The sequence below is a fragment of the Rattus norvegicus genome, chromosome 10 (genome assembly GCF_036323735.1).
Source record: "Rattus norvegicus strain BN/NHsdMcwi chromosome 10, GRCr8, whole genome shotgun sequence".
NCBI classification, from domain to species: Eukaryota; Metazoa; Chordata; class Mammalia; order Rodentia; family Muridae; genus Rattus; species Rattus norvegicus.
The window spans coordinates 67454732-67465173 of NC_086028.1; the positions used below are offsets into that span (position 1 = coordinate 67454732).

A 10442-nucleotide genomic window follows, 5' to 3' on the forward strand; every position below is an offset into this window, starting at 1 on the left:
TCACTGAGGAGGCGATATTCCTTCAGCACTCATGGAGGAGAGCTCCCTTACAGGCACTGCACTAAACACTGTGGGGCCTGATGCTAGACAGACCCAGACTTCTTCCCTCAAGGAGCTTCGTGTCTAATGAAAGGGGAGCAACCATGGCAGGAAAACAGGCACCAGATTGGGCTGTCTGGTTGCAGAGGGCCTTGCATAAGACAGACTCTATCACCTAGCCACCCATTTATTCCCTGAGATAGCCCAGGGAAGGCAGCCACCCATTTATTCCTCGAGATAGCCCAGTGAAGGCAGTTGCTGCTGTTTGAACACGAAATGTCTTACATTCATTCATGCATTTTGAACACTCGCCCCCTCGTTGGTCGTGCTGTTTTGGAAGGTTCTGGAACATTCAGGAAATGGTGTCTCACTGGAGGAAATGGTTCACCGGGAGTGGGCCTTGGAGTTTCTACATCAGGTCTGTACTTCCTGTCTGCAGCTCTACTTCCTGACTGCTGAGTAATATGATCACCTGTTCCATGCTCTTGCAGTCAAGCCTTCCAAACCACGATAGACAGCTACAATAAGAACTACCCCAACGTCCTTCTTCTATAAGCTGTTTTTGGTCAGCTTTCATTAGCAATGAGGAAAGCAACTGATACAGGCTTGATAAGGGCTGCCTTTACTTGGCTGGTGAAGAACCTGAAGGTCAAAACCCCTGAGCAAGAAAGTAGGTATCACTCCGAGTGTGTGTATCCCTGCCCCCAATCTCTCAGCCAGTAGGAAAAGAAGAGTATAATTTCTCTTCCACTCTGCACCCCCTCCCTGTCCTCTGCCAGTGACATGGGAAGAAACCCAGAGAGGGTCTGTCAGGAAAGCCAGAAGACATGTGGGTTCACAGGTCACAGTAGGAGCTGAGACACAGAGTCCATCTGGTATGGACCTCTTTGACACATTGTGAATCTCCAGGACTTAGGACTGGCATCCAAATCCTTGAGGTCATCAAGTTCCTTACACTGCTGCCCCCACTTTCGGGGTGAGGTCCTTAGAGCCTTGGTCAGGGATAAAGCTCTGCATAGTTGTACATCTCAGCGTTTGCACTCATCTAACCCATCTGCTTCCTCCATATCTCCCCAAGCAAGGATTCAATGAAACTGACGAAGCTCCTGGGTTGCCATGGAGATGGCAAGGATACATCTAAACTGGAAGCAAGAATGAGAGAAGTTGATCGTACAACTTTCCTGGGTGACTCCTGAGCATGTTCTCCAATTACCCTTTGCATCTGGAGTCAGCGATTTTTCTGGCCCTCAGGAAAAACTCTGAGGCTTTGAATTTCTTCATCCTGGCCAACAGGTTACCTCATTTTCACCCAGCTCTGCCATGGGCCCTTTACACGGAGCAAGTCAGTTCCCCTCTCACCCCATTTGTTTTGTGAGCTGGTAATTCTGAAACACCTGTGAACAAGAGCAGGAAGCCAATTTTCAGCGGTTACAAAAAACTACTTAGTGTCTGTAAGAAAGTCATACCAGGGCTTTGGTTGGCCCTAGCATATCCACCTAGCACCTTCCTATAGGGCAAAGAGCAGAGGGTGGTAACCAGCATCTGAGAAATCATAGTGACAACACCCCTTGGAGATGGGGAGATGGTTCAACCAATAAGGTGCCTCTTACCCAAGCATGAGGATCTGAGTTAGGATTCTCAGCATCCACATAAGAAGCCAGGTGACGCTACATGACTGGAATCCCAGAACGAGAAAGGTAGAGACAGATTGATCCCTGGATTCATCGTCCAGCCAGCCAAGTCAGACTGATGAGCGGCTGCTAGGGGGATCTGTCTCAAGTAAAGCCAAAGGCAACTGAGAACGACACCCAACAGCAACTTGCACGCACATGCACATCACCCAAAACATTGGCCTGCACTGACATGTGCACTACATACTCACCTTCTCAAGGACCTGTGAACACAGAAGCACCAACAGTCCCCTTCATGGCTTCCCGAGCTGAATAAAGAAACCACGATTGGGATAGAGAGAGAAGATAAGCTGTCACCTCCACATTGGGCCAGACCTGGACCAATCTGTCTGTCTGTCCATCTATCTATCTATCTATCTATCTATCTATCTATCTATCTATCTATCTATCTACCTATCTATCTAATGTATGTGAGTACACTGTAGCTGTCTTGAGACACACCAGAAGAGGGCATCAGATCCCATTACAGATGGTTGTGAGCCACCATGTGGGTGCTGGGAATTGAACTCAGGACCTCTGGAGGAGCAGTCAGTGCTCTTAACCACTGAGCCATCCCTCCAACCCTTTCCTCTCTAGTTCTTATAGCTTCCATTTCTGACATTTAGAGACATTGAGATATGGGCTACTGGAAGATATTTCTAGTAGGTAACAGAGGTCTCCACAGAAAAGCAGACTCAACTTGAACTCTTTAAGATATGGTGGGGGAACAGTCCTTCTGTACTTCCTTCCGAGGCGCGGAAGCTCCTCTTTCCTGTGCCGGGTGTTAATCCCAAACTCCCTGATCATACATTTAAACTGTTTGCTTAATTGTCCAACTCTTAATTAGGTGTGTAATTGGGGAGTCTGAGACAATGTGTAAATGAGCAAACAGTCCCCAAACTTCATTTCTGTTACTGCCTCCGACTTCTTCCCACAGACACAGGAGCCAAGCTGGTGCTTCGCTCTACAATCATTCCCTTTCCTGGCTCATTTTCTAATCCAAACATTTGAGGGTGAAATATCTGGGTCCTTATTTAAGCCATCAACTGGAAAGCAGTCATTGTCCCCGACACCTCAGCGAAGTACAGGTATAAATAAATAAGAAACAGAATGGGTATCTGTGCAAACAGGACCAAAGACTTCTCTGTGGGAGTTGATTTTCAATTTGGTTTAAACAGTGAACTTTGTGTTCAAGGCTGTGCTTTCATGCTTAAGGCTGTGGCTTTGTCTAGCCCTGCTCTAACTGCAAGGAGATGTAGGCTCTGATTTGTCTAGCCTCCCATCCCACAGGTGACCTCAGCCATAGAAACCACCCTCAGACTTTTAAAGTCAGGCTTCAACTCTAGAAGTCTAGACCCCATGAGATGTGACTCTGCCCCCTATTTTGTCCACTGATATCCTAAACCAGCATGACAGACCAGGATAGACCTCCTTTCTAGTAGTCTGATCCCATGATGTAGCTAGAAAATTTCCTTTGCACAGATGTCCATGAACTAACCTTGGCAAACTTTTGATACAAAGTTAGCAGGATGTACCCATGTTCTGCAGAGAACATGGCTTGATAGGGAAGGGAAGGAGGAACATAGTTAGGATGGCGTCAGTAACAATCATACCTGTGAGTGTTCTCTCTCTCTTACTCTCTCCTTCTTCTCTTTCTTTCTGTGTGTGTGTGTGTCTTTGTCTGTCTCTGTCTTTCTCCTTACCCTCCCCCACCGTGTGTCTGTGTGTGTGTGTGTCTGTATGTGTGTATGTGTGTCTGTGTGTCTGTGTATATGCACTTGTGTGTGCATGTCCAGGTCAGAAGTGTGTTTTCTTTTCTTTCTTTGCACTTTATTCCTTTGAGCCAAAGTGTCTCACTGAACCCAGAGTTTGCTTATCTAACTAGCCTAGCTGGCCAGCAAGCCCTAGGGACCGTCCTATCTCCATCTTCCCAGTGCTGGGATTGTTAGCACAGCTCCTGTGCTCCCAGGCTTTTCCATGGATGCTGGGAACATGAACTCAGATCTCCCTGTCTCTAAGACCTGAACTTGACTTACAGAGCCAACGTCTCAACCCGGGAAACATTTTCCATGCAAGCTGGAGCCCCAAACCTGTGCTCTGTTAGAACCCTGCTTCTGGTTATTCCCATCTTGGCTGGCAGGGTGGGGGTGGGGGTAGGGAGAAGTGGGTTAGAAAAAAATACATTCTGGAGACAGAAATGCGGCTCCCCTCGCTTCTGCAGTGTTTGCTTGCGTTCCTGCCTCTCTTGACAGAAACTATGCATTATTTATCCCTCACGAAGAGATTTTTGCAGCCATAATAAAGGTCAGGAGGGGGAGAGAGAGACAGAGAGACAGAGAGAGACAGAGAGAGAGAGAGAGAGAGAGAGAGAGAGAGAGAGAGAGAGAGAGAGAGAGAGAGTGTTATCTAAATCCACAGCTATATCCAAGTGCATGAAGAATGGCAGATTGAGTTTGGAGAAGTTGGTGGAGAACAAGACAAGGGCAGCACGTGTGCTGTTACTCCTTCTTCCTTCCAACCCTCCTCCATTCCTGTAACAACAACAACAACAACAACAACAACAACAACAACACCTCAGTAATCACATCAGCAAGCCTGGGACCCCTCTGAACCGCTGGTATCCATCCCTCCCTCAGTAGATACTCCCCCAAGCCCCAGACATCTTCTCCAGTTCTTCCCATGCATACATCAGGAAGCTTGGACCAGGCTGTGGCTGTGAAGCTCAGTGGCCGACCTGTGTCTGAGGGAAGAGTGAGATTTCCCTTCTGGAGCCTCTAGGCCTAGCCCCTTTAGTAAAAACAGCAAGCATGCGCTCAGTAGCATTTGGAGACGGGGGCTGGGGACTTTAAGTAGGGAGGCTACATACAGATGCTAAAGCTGGATTCAGGCCCTTATCATCCCTGCTGTAAGGTCACCTCCCTGCAGCCCTGCTGGGGGGACAATTCCTACCCGATTTTCACTGATGGCCAGCCATACCATAAGCTTCTCTGTCCACACTGGAGCGGAGAGATCCACTGCTCCTACCAAACACCCCCAAGGAGGTAGGGCTTTCTATTTCGTTACGGTAACCGAGGAAAACCAGCAACCCCCAGCAGAAGGGTCTCAGACGCTACTATTCCACCTCCAGTCTCAGGGTCCCAGTAAAAAGCAACCCCAAAGGTGAAATTGTATTTTATTGCTGAAGCAAGGAAACGGGTAAAATCCTGCAAACAGGAGAGGTAAGTTATACCGACATGCTGTAATTTCTAGATGAGGATGAGGCATCCTTACGTCCCTCAGTTCTCCAGTTCGATGAAGATTCCCAGAGGAAAGGACTTTGTAAGAAACTACAGTGATGTTCTAAATGCTGTGACACCATCTTGGGTCATCCAACTGGCCATTGGGCGACAGGCAGGCAGTATGAGTAATACAACAGAACTAATTAATGTGAGACTGGGAAGTCATGAAGCTCAGAGAGTAACGAACAGTCTTCATTTCTTGCCAACCTATGCTTGCCCAAGAAGCAACCAAAGACATCATTCAGTAAACCGATGGATAGATAAGCTATGGCACATCCACAGATGGGATAGTACGCAGCCTTAGCAAGTGATCCACTACCGAGCCAGGAAACATTGACAGGAAGTCGCGCATACAACCCTAAGTGGAAGAAGACAATTTGAGAACAAGCTAAAATGCAGAGACTGCATCATCTCAACTCTCCAGCGTTTTAGGAAAAGGAAAATTATGTACAGCAAGAAAATGAGTAGTTGCAAGGGGTTCGGATGAAAACGTGGGTTCTAAGTCAGTCAAAGTTCTCAGTGTGGTTCTATGGTGGCTGCATCACAGTAGACACTGGTGCAAACTGGAGAAGGCAAGAGAGAGACCCGACCACATGGTACCCTGTGGGTGACAGCAATGTGACAAAGCCCTGGCTGGTGTCCTGGGGAAGGGGAGGGGAAGGAGTATGCTGGAAGACTCTACCCCTTTTATCAGTTTTCCTGTGAAGCTGAAGTTGCACTAAAAATTAGAATTCTTTAATAAAACTATGATTGTTAATGGAGAACAAAGAAGAGGAGGCTGAGAAGGAAAAAGGAAGATGAGGAGGGAGGTTTGCACTGGGAGAGACAAAGTTGACTGTGCCCTGCTCCCCAAGCTAAACAATTTGCTACATATTATATTTACATGTTGCATTTTTTTCTACAAAATACCTTTTTTACTTTATTTTATTTATAAAGTATTGCATGATAGAGACAGCTTCTCTATTTTAGATGCAAATCAAATGAGTTTTTGTAGAAGTTAGAACAGTCTAACAAGGACAAAATGGAGTCATAACTCTGTATGCACACACATCTGAGTGTGTGTGTGGTCCTTAAATACGTGCATCCAGGTTCATGAACACCTATGTGTGGTGCATGTGCACCTATCTGTGTGTACATGTACCCATGTGTGTGTACATGTACACCTATGTGTGTGTGCAGCTATGTGTGGTGCATGTGCACCTATCTGTGTACATGTACCCATTTGTGTGTACATGTACACCTATATGTGTGTGCAACTATGTGTGTGCATGTACCTATGTGTATGTGTGTACATGTGCACCTACATGTGTGTGCATGTGCACCTACGTGCATGTACATGTAGATGCTAACAGTCAATTTCAGGAATCTTCTTCGATTGCTCTCTACCCGAACTTTTTGAGACAGGGTCTGTCTCTGAGCCTGGAGCTCATTGATTCATTAGGCTGGCTGGCCAGGGACCCTCAAGGGTCATTCATCCGCATTTGCATGCCCTAAGGCTGTGGCTATAGACTCTTGGCATCACCGGCAGTATCACCATTATCCTCACAATCAGTCAACAGTCTCCTTTTCTCCATTCTCACCAGCACCCAGTGAACATTCAGATGTGGCATCACTGCCCGTTTTGCCTGTGTTTTTGTTTGTCTAATTCTCCCAGTCATCTTTGTACTTCAGAACACGAGTACTTGGAAACGGCTAAGCATTCCCCAGGCTCCATCCCAGCAAGCAGCAGAGCTCAGCCCCGCCTGGTGGCTGGCTCTCACCTGTTCGTCTTCCATTGCACCATTCCCAGCTAAAGCCGGTGATTCCACAAACAACCAACAGATAATTCTTCCCCGCTTAGGCTCGGCCTGCTTATCTCAGTTCGTACTAAATGATTCAAGATTCCTTCCCTACACGGTCTGACAAAACGATCTAATTTCGGAGCAGAAACGTGGAGGGAACAGTTTGGGTTCAGGTTTGATTTTTCTGAAATAAGCTGTCTTCTTTTATCCCAGGGGAGCAGCAGTAAATACACATACAGACCGGGAACAAAAGAAACTCCATATCCTGCAAAATGAAGCCACACGGCCATACACATCGGCACTGTAGAAGAGAAGAAAGTGGCATTGTGTGGTGCCTTCCCCCAAAACTGCCAATCGAAGTTCCATCTCAAGATGGTCACAGGATGGTTGGGCTGATCATCGCAGGGATCCAAACAGGGCAGTTGGGAGGGTGGACCTGTGACACCCCATAACCTACAGTCGGACACACAATACACCTTCCCACGGCTGAATTCTCATGAATGCAGCATAGGTGATGCCTTTTAATGACAAAGTGAGTCAAACAGGCTCATATAATAACCACCCCAAACAATAAAGTGCACCCAAAAGCCACTCACAGTGCAGTCTAACGTAGACAGCTTTACCCGTGTCTAATTCTACCCCCAACCCTCTGCCTCCCAGGCTACTCGCATACTCACTCAGGCCCCTCTGCGCTCCCCTGCTCTCCTGTTATGTTTCCTTCTCCCTCAGAATGCTCCCTTAGCTCTACCACCAACCACTGGGCTCCACTGCCTGGAGAATGGAGAACTCTTACCTAAATGTCAAAACCCACCCCAGCTGTTTGTATTGCTGCTGCTGCTGTTGTCTTTTGCTTGTTTTTTGTTATTATTATTTTTCATTAGACTGTATCAACTTCACTGTGATGTCTCAGCGGGAATTGGTCATTGCTATAGTTCTAAAAGCTTCAGCACAAGGAAAACATATTTTAGACAGCTAGGGTGAGGGTGGATGTTAGTTGTCAAATTGGTAGGGTCTAGAATTAGCCTGGGTATGTTCATGAGGGAATTTCTAGATTGGGCTGACTGAAGTGCGAAGACCCACCCTGACTCTGGACTACACTGGGAAATGAGCTGGGGGAGCAAGTGGAGTCCCAGCATTCCTCTCTCTCGGCTACCTGGTTGCCAGTGCAAAACGATGTACCACTGCCTTCCCCTGGTGATATGTCTCCTTGACTTGTAAGCAAACCAAACCCTTCCCCCTTAAGTGGCATTTGTCACGATGAGGGGACAAGTGTATAAAGCTGTTGGGTTTGCATTATTTGATACTTTAACCAGACAGGAGGGTTCCCAGGAAACAGGAAGAGAGACAACCCCTTGCTGGTGAGGTAACAGGTAGTGTGGATCAATCTTGCCTGTGTAAGATTATAATCTGTCATGAGCCTTGCTGGGTGACGTAATGAAGTTAAGAAAAGCAGAGGGAAAAAGCCCACAAAGTTGTTTGTTAAGAATCTGTGAGATATATTTAAGAAACAATTATTAGTACTATCTGCCTCGAGCATCAAGAACACCCTGCAAGGAGGTGAAAGGTCATAGAGACCTGGAACTTCCCCAAAAGCTGACGATACTCTGACATGGCAGTCGATATTCACAGACATGAAAGAATAATATAAAAGATTCAACATGCCACCAATAAAATTATAGGATTAATAAAAATCTAAGTCAAATCTCCAAGGGGATATGTTTTAATCCTGACAGAACAAAATTAATTTGGAAGACCAAAACCAGACAAGAGCTGTCGCAATCAAACCCCAGCTGGGGTTTGTGTAATAGTTGATTATCCAAAGCTAAAACTTAGAGGGAATTGGGGAAGGCTGAAAGCCACAGAGGCAACTGGAGAGCAGGGGGCCTATGATGGTCAGATGCAATGGTCTGTTTTGAAGATTTAGTGACTAAGACACAGTGGCATCTGCAGGAGAATAAAATGAGCAGCAGGACAAAACAGACATCACACCAGCCGTCCTCTGTGTGCATGCAGTCTGCTTTATGGTGCAAGGAGTCGCCTGCAGTCACATTTGTAACGCCTTCTTCCATGTAGCTGCATACCTGTGAGGGTCATCGCTATTCCTGAATGCAGTTTAAAAATCATCCATGCTCATTGCTGTACAGCATTCCTTTGGGTAGCATGCCTCACCCATGCCACAGAGGGAAGCCAGTCCTGTCAATAATTAGTTATGGATCAGTGTGTATCCATATTGGTAAAGCTGAGACCCTCTACTACGAATGACAATGGCAGACAGAGCACAGGTAAATGGGAAGATTAGGTTGCCCTTAGGCAATGAGTACTCTCTCTGGCCTTCATGTTTTGGGCAGGTATGGAAGGACAGCATTTACAAAGAGAAAGTCCAGTGATTGAGGCATAGAAATAATGAAACCAAAATCCTGCCAGCAATTGGCTCTCTGCTGGTGCAGAATTAACAACTGAAAGTACAGAGACACGCCTTAATAGCAGTGGGAAGAAAGGTCACTCCAGTAGGACACAGAAATGACTAATAAAACTATAAAAATGTGTTCTGTCTCAGGAGACATGGAAAAGGAAATCCAAACTTTATTCACATGAGGACCACAAAGTAGACATGACAGAAAATACTAAGCATCGGCGAGAGTACAGTACCTGGTACTGGTGGGGACCTTGCAAATGGACCCAACTGCTCTGGAAAATGATTTAGCAGTATCAACTAGAAGACTACTGTTCCATACACCACTGTGTACCAGCCCTACTTCTAGGGACAGACTGGACAATAGGCTGACATTTGGTCAACTCATGACATTTGCACGAACATGTTCTCATTTGGAACAAAAACATTCGTGGCAGTGTTATTTATAACAGCGCCAAACTCAGAAGCAGTGCAGAACACAGATCAACAGTAACATGCACTCACACAGTGGGATACTATACTGTCGCGCACCCAACATCTCGCCAGTAAGAACGACGCGCTCCCCACTACTTGTCCTCCAGAGATCCGCAGAGAATGAATCACCTCACTAGCATGGTACCGCCCCCCTCATTAGCATATTACTGACCAACTGACACCAGGTGCAAAACCTGCGCATGTGCAGTACCATTGTTCACCACTGGAGGGCGCCCTACATTATACAGTGAGGGACAGGAGCGCTGAAAGGCTATGTTCAATGGTGCCTCATAAACACACGTATATGTGCTGTGTTTTAACTGTCTGCTGGACAGAACTAGAAACACCTGGGGAACATCGTAATTGAGGGATTATCTAGATCACAGTGGTCACTGAAGGTGCCCGTGGGGACTTATTTGATTGATAATTGATGTAGGAAGACTCAGCCTGTATGGTGGCATCATTTCATGGACTGAGCCATGAACTGTGTAAGGACAAAGAAAGCTAGCAGCCTATGAGCAACCCAGCAAGCAGACATTGGGACATTGACTCTCTGGTTTTTTTGTTTTTTGTTTTTTGTTTTTTGTTTTTTTGCCTGTGATGTCATGCCTTAATTTCTCTGTGATAAAGAACTGTAACTTGGAATCATAGGTCAATAAACCCTCCCTCCCTATTGCCTTTTGTTTAGGAACCTTTACCATAGCACAGTAAAAAAAGAAAAAAGAAACTAAGACAGCATTCAATGTTGGTAAAGATGAGATAAAATGATGGGGATCCTAAAAACGTA

General features: G+C 46.2%; 1 long non-coding RNA gene across 1 annotated transcript; it reads right to left on the reverse strand.

The window, feature by feature from the left end:
- Nucleotides 1-8474: 8474 nt before the first annotated feature.
- LOC134480836 (uncharacterized) lies at nucleotides 8475-9790 on the reverse strand. Its single transcript, XR_010055706.1, has 2 exons — nucleotides 9686-9790; nucleotides 8475-8961 (listed from the first exon to the last, which is right to left on the reverse strand). It is a non-coding gene; the product is annotated as an uncharacterized LOC134480836 (long non-coding RNA).
- Between the last annotated feature and the right edge of the window lie 652 nt (nucleotides 9791-10442).